General features: G+C 40.0%; 2 long non-coding RNA genes across 2 annotated transcripts; one reads left to right on the top strand and one right to left on the bottom strand.

Annotated features, from left to right (window-relative positions):
• The first annotated feature begins 7887 nt into the window (after positions 1–7887).
• LOC129430757 (uncharacterized) lies at positions 7888–10070 on the top strand. Its single transcript, XR_012359922.1, has 3 exons — positions 7888–8939; positions 9019–9073; positions 9673–10070. It is a non-coding gene; the product is annotated as an uncharacterized lncRNA (long non-coding RNA).
• A 367-nt stretch (positions 10071–10437) lies between these two features.
• Positions 10438–11250, bottom strand: LOC141352786 (uncharacterized). The gene is made up of 2 exons (XR_012359921.1): positions 10783–11250; positions 10438–10664 (listed from the first exon to the last, which is right to left on the bottom strand). It is a non-coding gene; the product is annotated as an uncharacterized lncRNA (long non-coding RNA).
• Between the last annotated feature and the right edge of the window lie 5350 nt (positions 11251–16600).

Raw genomic sequence — 16600 nt, 5'->3', positions numbered from 1 at the left:
CTTCACTGAGGGAGAGAGAACAAAACGCGCATCATGTTTATTTTCTTAATTTTGCGAAAAGCACAACAAAACTTTAACGTTTTAAATGATGTATAAATCATATCTGTATGTCCAAAATCAGCAGAGTTATCTAAGTCTCTTTGCGGAGTGATTGAAAAATAAAGAGTTTGCCCGCACCGCAGCCGACCCCAGAGTGTTAATATGATTAATAGGTTAATTTTGATTTTATAACTAAACAGAAAGGTCTTTATGATTTAAAAGAAAGCATTCAAGTAAACAGTACTAAACGAACTTGAAGCAAAAATAAATTTCAGCAAATGCAAACTTCAATCGAACATAGTAAGAGGTGAAGTATTGCTTTAGCCTACAGAAATGCTTATTGCATTAATTTTTAAAAGTGTGCGAGGTCCGTGCACGTCCTCCGCTAGCAACACATAAATAGCTAAAAGCGCAAGCGGCTAAACGAGCATTAAATATTAATGACGTTGTTGAGTTTCTTGTTTTTATTAATTTATATTACCAAACCTATCTTAAAGTAGAAAACAAAACTTAAATTAAACTCGAAAATACTGTCTGACCCATTACAATTCTCCCTTCATATTGGCCTTTACAACGCCCTATATGGCGTTTAAAATTACAGTCTATCTTTCGTAATAAGCTAACTAAATTTAAACAAAACATAAACGCATTACAACAATATTCAAACCTAGCAGTACTCAAATATAAATATAAAATAGACATTATCTATAAGGATGCATGTTAAAACAATCCGATATAGCGTTTATTATAGCTGGTTGGTAGATGTTTACTATTTTTGGCAAAACCTCCGTTGCAAACCTCCATTTACCTGAATAAAATAATTTTTACTTTGAAAATGATGCGCTTTCACGTTAGCATCAGCTGTTCGTTTACATAAGACTCCGTATACGTCCATTTACACTCAGCGCAATGTCTGAGTTCTCAAACTAAAACAGGGTCTGCAGCGTTTGCGATCGAATCCGTTTATGAGGGTCGAAAACGGTGATGTAGTGTAGATGAAAGGCATAAACGTAGCAAAAGTAACGCGTTTTAAAGGATGACATGACATATGACATATCTCCGGGCACATTTACAGCACATCAATACTATGATACATCGATACATTTACGATACCTAACCCTAACCCTTACAAATGGCAAATTAGAAATTGGGCGATTGTTAGCAAAGTCGGTTTGGTCAAGAGTTGTTTTTTTAAGGACAGGTGTAATAGCAGCAGTCTTTAAAGAAATTGGAAGATTAGCAGAGATAAGAGATGTGTTAACCAGATGTGAAATAGGAGCAGAGATGACAGTTGTACAGTGTTTCAGAAGGAATGTAGGTGCAGAGTCTAACTGGCAGGAAGTGGAATTAGATTTTTTAATTATTTCACTTATTTGAGTGGGGTTTGTCAGAGTAAAGTTATTAAGCAGACGAATAGGCTGAGCTTGCTCCAAGGAAGAAGTAGTCGGCTCAATACCAAAAGCCCTGCATAAGGCATCTAACTTGACCCACGAGAAAACCACTGTTTTTAAGGAAACTTCACGAAACTTGCAGATTTAAGCTGATTAAGATTGTATGTACTACTTAGTCTGTTGTGAGGGGAAAAGGTGCTTGTGCTATTGCTATAAAAGGAAAAAGAAATGTATGAGCCTGTGATTAGGCAACTTTAGTGTCTCTTTTTGTGTGTCGGTCACGTTAAACGAAAAGTCTTTGACTGAGAAAATTTAAGCAGGATAAAGAAAAATCTGAACGCCATTTCGGCAGATTGCCAATACAACTCAACTTGAGAATGTAATTCCTAGTCATGTCCAGTTGGTGGCAGTGTGTTGGTGGCATATTTTGATGTCATACACTGATTGGTCTGCGCATGGCTGCTGAAGTTAAACATTACAGGAGCGCTGCAACAAGACGCCTGTCTAAGGTAAAGATACAAAATCTAATGACAAGAGTCTGCATTAATCTGCCTTCATGCGTTTATTACACAAGATGGTTTCAGATGAGTTTAGTTCAATTCAGATTTTTACACGTTTTTTTGATATTTTAATCGCTGCAGTGTTTTGGATTTGTTCATATTTGCCTGTTCAGCATAAAGCTCCGTGTTTAATTGCCTCCGCTGTCACTGTGAGAGAAAAAAACATTAATTCATCTGCTTCATGTGATGTTAAACATGCAAAGTGATCCACGGTCTCCGTTTATCTGTTCTCTAAACAAATAAATAAACACATTTGACTTCTATGCTCGTGTAAGTTTATGATTAGAAATGGACATGTGAAAATGAAAATAATTAAAACATGAAATGACGGATAATAACTGAGTGTGACGGACTCTTTACAAAAAAATGACGGAGATTGAAAAAGTCTATCGCAACTTCTGTGTGTGTGTTTGTGTGCGTGTGTGTGCGTGCGTGCGTGTGTGTGTGAATGATTATCTTGATATTAGTTCATTACAGATTCATAATACATTTATTTCATGCGTTTGATTTCAACTGTAACATTTTCAGCATTTTAGCTAAGTAGCCTGATACTCGTCACCGAATAAATGGCTATTAAGAGTACTGCATTACTACAGTAAAAGTTTGATTTTGAATGTGTTTGCGCCCCCCAAATTTTTTTAGCACCAGCCGCCACTGATCATTTCTATTTTCAATGTATATGAAATACTATGTCAAGCAGATGAATTCAGACCCACAGACAATCCAGATGTGAATACAGGTGATGCCAGTTGTGCCCCACAAAACATGACACCAAAATAAGCACCATTTTTGTAAAATGCAAGAAGTCAGAAAGCACATGTTTGATGTGTGCACATCATGTAAACAGTAATTTCTTGAATTTGTACGATGAGCCTCAAGATCAAAAGATGAGCATGTTTAGAAATAGCTTAATTTCATTTCACAGCAATATTAAATTGTTAATTTAGGATGTTTTAAACATAGGTATGTTCTAAAAAACACGTTGAATTAAAATTTTATTTCTGCAACATTTGTTAAAACAAAGATGTTAAAAATTATGGTTAAATGGATTTTTTTAAATCATACTTTTTAATTTTAAGTGTTTGTAATGTGTGACAAATACTGATACTAAAATGGTCCTGTTCATACCTAATTCCTTCTTGTTTTTAATAATGTGATATTTAAGGAATTGCATTTAATCCAGTGCGGGTCAATTTGGCCCACTCCATCAAAAATGAACACAATACAAGGTTTAAAGCTGCTTTGTAGTGGTTAATATGTTCTGAAAATGTTTGATAGTGTATTGTCATGATCCTGTCTTCAGATCACAGTTGTCTAGTCATAGTGACAGGATCATGGCAGCCCAATGTTTTGTGTGAGAGCACTGGCTTTGTTTTTTCATTGCCATGTGCTTTCTGTCTCGTCTCCTGACCCCGCCCCCTTGTCTCCTCGTTAATCGCTTTGTTATTGTTTAATTTATGTTACCTGTTCCCCTCTTGATTTCCTCCCCCATTTAATGCCCTTGTGTTTGCTGTCCTGTGCTCGATCGTCTGTGTTTCATGGAGTGTGAATTGTTCCTGTTTAGTCATATATTAAATTTAGTCAAGTCTTGTTAGTAGTGATGGCCAAACGAGGCTTCCTGAACCAATGAGGCTTTCCAGCCCATTGGTTCGCCAAAAGGTTCATTTACCCGAAGCCTCATGAAACACTGTGCTCTTCAGTGACACCTGCTGTGCAAAGCAATGTATCGCACACGCACACAAATCTATTCATTTTGAGCAACCAAATTGTCATGGTGTGGGCTTTTGAATAAAGTATATTAAAGAAAGTATTTTACTCTGCTTGTGTTAACCTATGTACACACAACTCACACATACACAACTTTGTGTTCAACTATACAGTAGTTCTTGAGTTAGTGATAACAGTGAATGCACAAAATAAAGAAATGAAGAGTTTCGTTGCAAAACGAGATAAATCCATTTTTTAACATTTTTGTCAAAACATGTTTATTATTACGTTATCATGTTATTATTTTGTTTTATGGTGCTACTTAGCTGTATTTTTTTAAGTTATGAAGGTTTAAATCAAAACAAACCAACTGCAGTTGCATTGAAATTAATTGGAATGCACAACCAAAAAACAAAATTTCTGAACAATTAAAAAACGGTGGTTATCTCGTTTTGCAACGAAACTCTTCAAATTATCGTGAGTGCAGTGCTTATTGAACTGGGGCTGCAATAGTGCAATGCTTATGGGACTGGAAGTGTGGAACAGCAAACTGCAACATGGAAAATGGTTTACTGGTTTTTATTTAGAAACAAAAGTTTTTTAACAGTATTTGGATTGAGGTGGTTTCTGTTTTTAGAAAACTGGACAACATAAGAAGATCAGTGCCAGCTTATATAAATTGGGATATTGGACCTTCTGTTTGTTCCAATATCCCAATGGATCCTCAGTCCTTCTAGGTTATCCCTAATACAGCAGCAATAATATATATAATAATAACACTACTACTAATATAGGCTATATAATATAATTACGTATTATAGGTATTAGAACTAGACATATGCTAATTTACTCTAATGATCTACTGAACTAGGCTATGTATAATTTACTCTAATAATCTACTAAACTAAGTGTAATATAATATATAATACAGGCTATGATATATAATGATAACTATACTAGAAACTCACTACAACCTCGCCACTACTCGCTACAACCAACGCTTTAACATCAATGCAAACGTACTGCAAAACCCACAAGAGGCGCGAGTTTGAACCGTAAGCGAAACTCAGAATGAAGCAATGACGTATTCAACAGAAAACGAGGCCTCGTTTGTCATCGTCACGTGATTTTCACGGAAACGATACAAGCCTCGAATCGGGGCTTCATCTGGAACGCCCCTTTTTGCTCGACACAAGCTCCGGAGCCTCGCTTCAGATGTCCCATCACTACTTGTTAGTGTTTCTGTCACGGTCTTGTCAGACATCTGTGCTAGATGTAGGTCTGAGTGCATCTGACAGGACCGTGACAGTATTATGTTCTGTGTGGGGACATGTGGAATCACATTGTGTGTGTGGCTTCCACATGTTCCCAGTGTTGTGTGGCTGTCATGGCAGCATTGTGTTTATGTGGGAACACGTGTGTTTTCACATCATGTATGTGTGACACGTGTTCCCAGTGTCTTGTCACTTTTACCCTACTCCCTTATGTACTCGTGTCTTACGTAATTAATTATGTTCACCTGTTCCCCATTGATGTGCTGTCTATATAATGCCCTCGTGTTCTCTGTGTGGTGTGCGTGCGTTGTTGTGAATTCAGTGTTCATGTTCTCTGTGACCTGTTTCAGTTATTCCCGTGTTTCTGTTTGTGTTTCATCACAGTGGTTTTTGTTATTCCTTGTTTTACCCCCTCGTGGGTGCTTTTGTTATATTTAATAAATTCAAAGTTATATTTTTATACATCCTTCGCGTTTGGGTTCGTCCTTTGTTTTCCACTTCCCGGTATTAACCGATCGTGACAGTTTGCTCTTGTCCAACTCAGTGTTTATAGTTTAGTCTTGCCTTGTTAGTGTTCTTGTATTATCTGTTATTGTTATTTTACCCCCTCGTGGGTTTTTGTTTTCTTGTTTTTGAATTAAAGGTTATCAGTGTATTTTCCCATCTCTGTCTGCGCTTGGGTTCTTTGCCAGCAAATCCTGACAGAACGATCGAGCCAAATTGAACCCAGCAGACAACTCTTGCCATGTCTGACGCTAAGTGGTGGAGCGATCTTATTGCTGAGACGCTTGCTGGCGGCGGGCCGTTTCCGCCCCAGAAGAGGATCCCACTCAGAGACTTTGCTAAAGACATGGAGGGGAATAGGTATTTTATTCCCGAAGGTCTGGCCAATTCTTATTTTATTGCGGCTCTCAATAACCCACCACCACTGCAAGAGCGGACGGAACTTACCCGTCTTCCCTACTGGGAGATGGTGGCCTGTATTGAACAGCAGCAACGGGTTCAGACTGGCAAGTCATTGGGTGGATCTGCTTCCAGGCCATTGCCTCCCATTCCAGAGGACCACGTCATTGGTGTTATGGCACTGAGGAACCCAGTGCTCTCCGTCCCAGGCTCTGAAGGCTTCGTCCAGCCCGTTAGTCTCCGGGGTAAGAGAGAGCGGAGAATTTCTTGGGAGTCGGCATAAGAGGGGTCTTCCTCGGAACCTGCTGCTCCCACCTCAGTCCTCACCTTACCTGCCTCAGGTTCTGCTCCTCGCCCTCGGAGAAAGAAGCGAAAGAAGGGAGCGTTGGCATCACAGTCAGCCTCCGTACCTTCCCCTTCAGAGCCGTCTGCCCAGCCACCGCAGCCACAGCCGTCTGCCCAGTCAGCGCAGCCTTTGCCACAGCCGTCTGCCCAGTCAGCGCAGCCTTTGCCACAGCCGTCTGCCCAGTCAGCGCAGCCTTTGCCACAGCCGTCTGCCCAGTCAGCGCAGCCTTTGCCACAGTTGCTTGCGCAACCAGCGCAGACTTTGCCACAGCCGCCTGCGCAACCAGCGCAGACTTTGCCACAGCTGCCTGCGCAACCAGCGCAGACTTTGCCACAGCCAGCTGCAATGCCCCCTACCACACCTCTGTCTGACTATTCCTCTATTCCTCCTTGCCCTGTCCCCACCAAGCCTGTCCGTTTTAAATCCCCTATCAAGCCTGCCCGGACCACCCGCTCTAGACCTAGTCCATCCCAGTCTGGACCACCCCCGATGAACTTTCTTGTTCCCCCACCGCCCTCCCTTTAATTATGTTTTTGTTATTCCATCCAAACCCTGTCATTGTAAGTTGTTGTTTACCGTTGTGTTTGTGTTATGTTTTATTGGTTTTTCTCTGTTTCTCAGTATGTCTTGTCTCGTGTCTAGTGTGTTCCCTTGGGGGACGCCAGGTGGCGTCCCTTAAGGGGAGGGTCCTGTCATGGTCCTGTCTTCAGATCACAGTTGTCTAGTCATAGTGACAGGATCATGGCAGCCCAATGTTTTGTGTGAGAGCACTGGCTTTGTTTTTTCATTGCCATGTGCTTTCTGTCTCGTCTCCTGACCCCGCCCCCTTGTTTCCTCGTTAGTCATCCCTTTATTGTTTGATTCATGTCACCTGTTCCCCTCTTTATTTGCTCCCCTATTTAATGCCCTTGTGTTTGCTGTCCTGTGCTCGATCGTCTGGGTTTCATGGAGTATGTATTGTTCCTGTTTAGTCATATATTAAATCTAGTCAAGTCTTGTTAGTGTTTGCTCTTGTCCAACTCAGTGTTTATAGTTTAGTCTTGCCTTGTTAGTGTTCTTGTATTATCTGTTATTGTTATTTTACCCCCTCGTGGGTTTTTGTTTTCTTGTTTTTGAATTAAAAGTTATCAGTGTATTTTCCCATCTCTGTCTGCGCTTGGGTTCTTTGCCAGCAAATCCTGACATGTATGGTTGAACCCGTTTTCCTATAGAGGCGTTCAAGTTGCCTGCCTCTTGACTTTATAGCTCAAAGCGCAGGATTAAACCAGGGACAGGAGCGGGACACAGGAACAGACTTAGTCTTAATTGGGGCAATTGATTGATACAAGTCAGTTACCATGGCTGGACAGGTAAAATTTAAGACATTAGATATAGCAGATGAGGCAACAGAGTCAGCAAAAGTGGCAACATTGATAGAATTGGTTTTACGATAAGATTTTTTGACATTATTAATACACTTCATAGGACTGATTGATGTGAAATTAAAAGTGATAAGCTTATGGTCAGAGATGGGAGTAACAAGACCATTAATTGAGAGTTTGTTTAAACCTGACGTACAAATTAATTTGAGTATATGACCATGTTTATGGGTTGAAAAGTTGACATTCTGATGAAAATCAAAGCAGTCCAAAACAGATTTAAAGGAATTCTTCATCCAATTTAAATTCGAATATATTATTAAATTGTGTCACCTATGTAGTAGAACTGTGGAGTTACTTTAGAAATTGGTGCCTTCTAGGCCGAGAAAAGTCAGAAAATGTGGATTTTTGCTCATGTGGATGAAAAACACCAAGTCCCAGAATGCATTGCTTCGCTGCTCTACGAGGCCACTCCCTAGTCACGCCTACCGGTTCGAGACGGCAGGAGGGAGGGAGGGAGATTCAACTCGGCTAAATACAACTTTTACAGACACGTCTGCAAAGATTTAGTTGATATATTATTATAAATACACCTTTTCCACATTGAAATGATGATACGTTGCGTTATAACGGGATGTTCAACCAAAACCGGGAAAGGACAAGCAGTTAGTTTTCATCATTTGCCACGGTGTAAACAATGGGTGCGGGCTATCAACCACGCAAAGTTCAGAGAAGACAACGATGCGGTAAAATTTGCAGTCTCCATTTCAAGCTGGAAGATATCGAACCCAATGTACTCGGAATGAAGCGAAACACGCGATTCCGTCTATATGTACCTTCACAGACACGACGAAGAGCCGGGGCCATCTGGCATCAAACGCATTCGTCTACGTTAGAGGTAAGACTTTTGCTAATACTCGTTTCTGATCACACAGTAGCCTTTACATAGTGATACAGTTGTAAGCAGTAAAGTTAGCAAAGTAACGCTAGATAGACAATGACATATAAGTTGTCTGTTCTCAACATAAAACAACTGTTAGCTACCGAGCTACTTCTAGAGTTTTACTTTACCACGCAAGCCTGTTGCTGTAAAGTTATTCGAGATAACTGCAGATACATTTGGGAGATGTACATTATTAATTCAATAATATTTATGCTTGCTACACGTACCATATTCATATTCAGACTTTATTGATAAGGTGGTGTTGATAAATTCAAAAACTACATGCAAAGTCAAACTTCTGCTGTTATTTTGGTGAAAGTAATGCTAAAGTATTGTTCTGCATTTACTCACAGATTTCCGTAAGAAGATGCAGAAGAAGGGGAAAAAAGAACAATGAAATCCTCCTTGCATGGACCAGGTCAGTGTTGGTTTGTAATGTGGGAGACTTTACATTGGTTTGCAAGGTTCAAAGTTATTAATTGTATTATCTTTCATAGGTCTGTCATAAATCATATGTGGTTTTCCTGTGCAACCAGTAAGGGGGACGTCAAGGTAAGACATTTGATTCTAATTTGTTTCTTTTTTTAGGAAAAAATATTTTTCTAGACTTATTGATAATAATCATATTTTCATGCAGGTACTGAAATGCCGGTGGAATCCATTCTACACCATATATTAAACATAATATTATATTACTACTCTTATAATGTTAGTTCCTGCACTACAATGGTACCACACTGTCCATAGCTGTACATATCTTATCTGTATGGTTCTTGCTGAATATGAATATTTATTGTGTTTTTCTTATAATATATTCTGTTTATACACTACATCAATATTATTTATACTACTATTAGGTTACAGCTACTAAATCGCACATATCTGTACATGTTGTTCATACATGCTTCATATTACAAATCCATATTTATTCTGCTCTTACAAGGTAACAGCTAATAAACTGCACACATTTATATTTTGTTTATATTACTCTAACCACCTTCTGTAAACAAACAGTATACTACTGTCTATACTGCACTATATATTTTTTTTGCAGTTCTGGTTGGAAACAAATTACACTTAGTTTTTTTTGTACTTGTACTCTGCATAATGACAGTAACGTTGAATCTAATCTAATTTCCTACCCTTTACAGGAGAAGCACGGTTGAACCAAATGTTCTGCAAGAAATCCAAGCAGTGAGTCTTGAAGAAAAGCTTCATACCACACAGTTTGTAGACGAACTCATCCAGAAGGCCATTGACAAGACTCAAACCAAACATTGTGTTTAAAGTGCCAACGTCCTCACTTGCCCTGCCACAGCCTGCGCTGCCACCCAACATTGCATCAGTGCCTAAACCATCAAAGGAGGCTGCCACGACTTCTTTCAAAAGTCGCTTCTGAGACTGACACTTTCTAATAATAATAATAATCACCTCTTCCCTGAGTCCTATTGCTGTGTCTAATCAGATTCTGCCACCACTCTTTATATTTATATTATAATATACTGTGTGTATATATACACACAATGTTTTTGTATATATTTTTGCTTTGTTTTTATTTTGTGCAGGACATTTTTAGATTTAAATTATGTCATTGTTTATTTTCATGTGTTCTTTTCACTGCTGACACAATATTTTTCCTTTGTGAATAATAAAAAATAAATATCTTCATCTAACCCTGTCTTTTGTATACCAAATTTATACATTATAGACTTGTAGAGGCACAATGATTACTGTTACTGTGATTTAGCTGTCATTACTTACTTTACAAAGTCATTTGGGTTAAAAATAAAGCCAAATATTATGTTTGTTACACAATTTAGACTTAAACTTTAAAAAAAAGGCAAGAATGCTTTCCTCAAATTGCAGTCACTCTAATGTAGCAGCAATAAGGACTATAACACGAACCACAATCAATGTGAGTTTTAACTTTTTATTAAAAAACATAAACAATTCACACTTATAGCTCATCCAGAGCTTCATCCGTTTATTTATGGTCGCTATAATGTCAGTGAGGAGCTGGATATCTACGTCTGATGTCCTGGACAACGAACACAGGCAGGTAAAACAAGTCGATGTCCTTTCCCCAGTCTTTCGCCTTGCAAAACTCATTCCAAGAAATGACGATAGGATGTAAGTCGATTGTCTAAAAACAGCAAGCACGACGTTAGCAATGCAAGCTATTTTCACATACAATAGGCTAACATAGGTGTAAATATAATAACCATAGCTCAGCTGACGGACGTGAAAAACAAAATACTCACTTTATACTCATGCCTCCGTTTCTCCTTGCGGGGTTCAAGAAGAAAATGCCATCGCTGAAATTCGCGACAGCAATATGATTCTCTTTCGGTGTCCATAGGCGCACAACGAGAGCGCTCACACCACCAGACCGGCACCACCTCGGCTACAGCAGCCGCGGTGGCAGCCTCTTGTTCCTCAATCATCCGTAACTGCTCCTCGTTGTATTGCGGCTCGTACAGGTACCACGACCATCAGATTCGAGCAACAGCGAGGCGCACAGCGAGAGCACGTAAAACCACCAGACTGGCCCCACCTCGGCTACAGCAGCCGCGGTGGCAGCCTCTTGTTCCTCGATCATCCGTTCTGCTCCTCGTTGTATTGCGGCTCGTACAGGTAACCACGACCATCAGATTCGAGCAACAGGTCATCCTGAGCAACAAAATCCCCTTCTGCCATCCGTTTTCAAAACTACACTCTGCCGTCGTGGTTTGTTTTTCTCTGCTTTCTCCACAAAGCAAGATCCAGGCTAGCTTAGCTTAGAGAAGATTAAAGATGGCTGACTCTCGTTTTGATTCGTGCTTTTCCGAATGGACTTGCAGTCCAACCCCTATGGGCGGGGAAAAAAACCTGCGGAAGTAGCTCCTAATACTGGCTGTAGTCTTTGCCTCTGGCCAAAATCTCCTCCGATGACGCAAAAATCGTCATTTTGCATCATCGGAGGACTTTTTTGCACAACCAGAATACAGATATCTCTCCTCTCACGGGGACATGAGGTAGGGAAACACGGTCATTCAGAAATACTGCCAGGTCTCTACTGATACAAAGCTGAATGCTAAATTGGTGAAGTATTCCTTTAAGCTGATTGTCATTGATGCAGGTAACGTCAACATGTATATTAAAGTCACCAAGTAAGATGACTTTAGAGGATGGACTACAAGTTAAGGTTAGTAATTCACTGAGTTAAGAGAAAAAGTCGTTAGGCTTGTGTGGCCTATAGATTAGGATGATTATAAGGGGGCATTTTGAGCCCACCTTTAGAACCGTATATTCAAAAGTCGTTGTACTGTGAAAGTCTAACTGGGAGAGTGATAAAGAGTTTCTATAGACGACCGCAAGGCCACCTCCTTTGCCGGATAGACGCGGTTTAGACAGATACTGATATCCACCTGGTGTAAGCAGATTTAGGTGCAGGAAGTCGTTTAGTGTTTACCAAGTCTTGGTAAGAAATAACATATCCAAATTGTTGTCAGTGGTTAGTTCATTCAAATAAGGGCCCTTATCCGTGATGGAGCGACAGTTGAGTAAAGCAAAATGGTTTTGCGCCTCTATATTTCCAGCTGAGCTAGGGTCAGACTTATTAATGTACGTAAGGGATGCGGTGTATGAGAGTCAGTTTGTAGGTATTGCGATTTGATCAAACCTCTATTTATTGACCAAATACACAGGATACGTAGATGTTGGCATTGGCTGGTAAACATCAAAAACCCTACGAACTGATCGGTGCACGTAATGGGGTCGACGGAGGATGTCAAGCGAGCGGCAACACTCATAAGTCACAGGGTCGAGCCGTGGGTGTGTATTAAATGCGTTGAGTTCACAAGCCAGGTAACTGGCTCCCATGTTTGTGTACTTTACAGGTCAAAGAAAAATAGTGAAAAGTAAACAAACAAACAAACATGTCCATAAATAAATTCACATTTGAGTGATAGCATTTTTTTATGGATTGCATTGCTTATATTACCGTTTTTAGGGTTAGCAAGGAAAAGGTTGTCTGAAAAATCAGACCTTATCTAACAGAGTGTAACGGTGTTGTCCCTGCGTTGTGTGTAAATCAGGATGGACACCAATTCACGCTTGAAGAGAGTTTTTTATTCTTTTGACAACATATTAACAACTGTGATCAGATTCACAAATCACCCTTGTGTGTGTTCAAAGCCATTCTCTCTCGTGGCTGGCGTGAATCTCAATGATTAACATTTATATGAACAGTTCTACAACTCAATTGAGAAATATGTACTTGTTGAGAACATATTAACAGCTGTGATCAGCCTTGTGTGTGTTCTATAATAAAATGAACAAACTTGATGTTACCACAATTATGATGTATCATAAACACAAAACAAACAATACACATTTAAACACACACACATTTATATGCATAAGATGGTTAAACAATTATATAATACACTTTTATCACGGATCACTCACTCACCACAGCCATTCTCTCTTGTGGCTGGAGTGAATCTAAATTACCCTATCGGAAGCAGGTTTGCAGGTTGAGTGCGATTAAAGGGGTCACACATGAAAATGTGTAGCAAGTGGAAACATCTTTATTTACCCTGCTACAAGAGCATGCGGCACAACTTCTTCTCCAGGCCCTGGTCATTTTTAGACTAGACTCCGTGCCACATGGGCAATCAAACCACTCCAAATGATTCAAATGCAGCAGCTCGACTGCTTTTCCAGAATCCCACAAGGCCAGATGTCACCCCTCTCCTCATCTCTCTCTACTGGCTGAACCCTGTAGTAAGTAAATGAACAACACCTTGTGTTCACTCCCCCATTTATTCATCTTTACTATTGCATACTCTCTCGCTCTCAATATGTTTAAAAAATGAACATACCTAAGGTGTTGATAATAATGAAACAAAAACAACTGCTTCCTATGTTTAATTAATACTTAAACCTTGTCTGTGAAAAAGTCATTCACTCAGGTTTCTGACAGTACTACAAAATGGCAGACGCCCAATATAGTGCATGAGATAGGAAGCGGTTTCAGGCACAGCATCTCTTTTACACACAATTTTAACATGCAGAGTGTGAAAAGCTGGTGTGTCTTCACATCCGAGTGTGAGTCAAAGAGCTGCAGGGGGAAACAAGTATCTCGGATCACTCTAATCTCTCTACATAGCTCTCTTTCTCTTGGGAGGAATTAAGAAATGTTCATTCAGCGAGCTTCAGAACAAGCCGTATTAAAAAAATGAAAGAGAGGGGAAATGAGACACATTAGAGACAATAACTTCATAGTGAGGTGAAAAGAACTTGGGTCTTGTGTTTCCACTTTATTCTTTGTGAGAGCTGAGTGATACTGATATTTCCTGCGCTCCCCCTTCTACCCCCAATCGACACTTTAAAAAATGCAACAAAGCTTTGTTTTCTCACCAGAAAGACTGTTTAATCATGCGCAAATAACCAGGGGCTGGTTGCACCAGCCGGACGTAAAGAAGTTGGGTGTCCTACATCGGGCTTAGCTACATCCGACATTAGGGGTGTAACGGTACGTGTATTCGAACTGGACCGTTTCGGTTCAGGGCTTTCGGCACGGTGCGCACGTGCACCGAAAGGCCGAATGCATTTTGTGTGCGCCTGTGCGGAACATAATACGTGCGTTTCCGCACGAACATATTAAGTGGCGGAAGTCTCCGCGTTCAGCGCAAGTCTTCTGTCAAACATATAACATAATTCAGCCCGCAGAAAGATTTTTATTTACTTAGTTGTATATCCGTTTGATTATTGATGTAAACGTTTACGTGTCGTATCCAAAAGCGCATGTTAAACGCGTGTCAACGCGCTGCTTTGTTCTTTCAAAAGTGCGTGAGAGGATGCACGTCTTTCGTTGCTACGCATTCATGAGACGCGCTTTCTGTGACAGCAAGAATAAGGAATGCGTGATCAGATTTTTCATCTGCATATCACGTCAATCATATCATTGTCACAATGCGATCAGCTGGTCGGGACAGAGAAGAGCTGTAACCCGGGCTTACTCAGCTGTTACTCAGCTGCGGAGGGGTTCGTAAGTAAAGTCACAGCTTACATTGATGACACAAGCAAAGATTAGGAGAAACGTGCAAAAGATCAAAAATGGCTATGTATGCAACTCACTAATCTCAAAATGAGTGTATAATAAGTATATCATCATGTTGCTTGCTATGCAGTTACACATAGAGCAGTAATATTATTTTTATACAGAGATGGTACATAGCCAATTCAATTCTTTGAGTTAAACAATACAAAATAAATCAAAACAGAAAATTTTTAGTGGCAAAAATGTAGGCTAATAGTTCATAAATGTATTCAGGAATTGAATTTGTTAGTTCAAGGTTTAAGTAGAAAAAGTTTAAGAGAAGGTTAAGATAAGAGTTACCTTCTGTTATAAAATAATGTAAAAAATAACTTTGCAGTAGTATTTTATTTATTATTTTTTCATTTTATATATATTTTATCTGTTATATTTTAATAAAGTGTTTTAAAAAGTGTAAAAAAATTGTAAAAAAAGTTTAAAGTAATAAACAACCTGCAGTTTAATGTTTGCATTTCTCCCTTACTGTACCAAAAATGAACCGAACCGTGGCTTCAAAACCGGGGTTCGCACCGAACCGTGATTTTTGCGTACCGTTACAACCCTATCCGACATTGTGAATATTTACGCCTGTTGCACCATCTGAAACTACGACCAGACGCAGCTACGCTCCTCATAGATGATGCATGCCCCCGTGTATGCGTTTAACCACTGTGATATTTAGACGTCATTTGAGTTTACTATGGTAAAAAACATACACTTACTGCCGCCAGCAAAAAAAATAGATGACATATGAGAGCTTTCCATGAAAGCGTCAGCGTAAGTTCTACCAGGAAGACTCTAATACCACGTCATTCATTCATAAAATTGGCTTACCAATCACAGCTCAATGGCGACTATTTAAACGCTGAACTAACACTCTCTCCTGCTGCCCGTAGGTGTCGTAGCTGAAGTTCGATTGCTCGATGCTTAGTGTAAACCAAACGTTTTCAAAGCGATTGTTACTCGTATGTACCACGCAAAATCGGATGTCAAACCGCTCGCCTTTCCTCTGCTTATGTGTGAATTCGGTATGTTTACTCGGCCCACAATGTTTTCGTGCCAATTTAACCTTTTCCCAGGATCTCTCATTCATGATATGCTACTCGATCTCATCTGCCACTCGTTCTCACAGACTGCAACACAAGGTTACGGTAGGCGTTGTTTGACCAGCCCCTTCGAACCCAACTCATCTTTGCCAAAGTCCCTTATTTAGGGAAGCTCGCAAACTTGGCACAAAAACGCAAGGAATGAGGCCGTTTCATTTCAATGAACAGATTAATACAATGCAGTCCTGTTTAACGTAAACTGTAATCGACCATAGCAACTCACTGGACGCTTGCACAGGTGTCACTGATGATTGCCTGAGAAGCTTCGGCTGCAACAGGTGTCACTGATTATATTGAGTGCCTGAGGAGTTACGGTTCATGGTAAACACCGAAGGGTGATATCTTCCTAACTAAAATATCTCTGTCTTCTCATCTAAATGAGACTCACCACGCGAAGGCTCAGTAAAGCAAAGATATATATATATTTTAACGGCATTATTCCTCCTGAAAGGCGATCGCGTTTTAACAGCACGGCATTATGCGTGAGTAAGCAAACGTCAAAGACCCGAACGCAACGGTCTAAGTTAATTATCTGTGCATGTTTGTTGTAAACAAATGGTGTAAAATGAGTAAACAACAAAATGGTGTAAATTTTCATATTTGTCTGTCTAAGAATCAAGGTATCCTCCGCAGCCTTTATTATGATTCGGCATATCATTGCCCCACATCATTGCCTTCGCGGTCTTCACGCTACATGGGAAGTCGTTGCCCCGTAACAGGCTTTGTCGCTTACAGCATATCATTGACCCGCATTTACCCTCCGCTGCCTTTATCGCTATTTGGCATATCATTGCCCCATATCTTGGCCTTCGGTCTTCACACTAAATTGCAAAACGTTGCCCTGTAAGTGTTCTCCACGGCCTTCTCGCCTATCGGGGCTATCGATCAATA

This window comes from Misgurnus anguillicaudatus, chromosome 21 (assembly GCF_027580225.2).
Source record: "Misgurnus anguillicaudatus chromosome 21, ASM2758022v2, whole genome shotgun sequence".
Taxonomy (NCBI): Eukaryota; Metazoa; Chordata; class Actinopteri; order Cypriniformes; family Cobitidae; genus Misgurnus; species Misgurnus anguillicaudatus.
The sequence above is the reverse complement of the archived record's forward strand: the minus strand, read 5'-3'. Positions and strand labels throughout refer to the sequence as shown.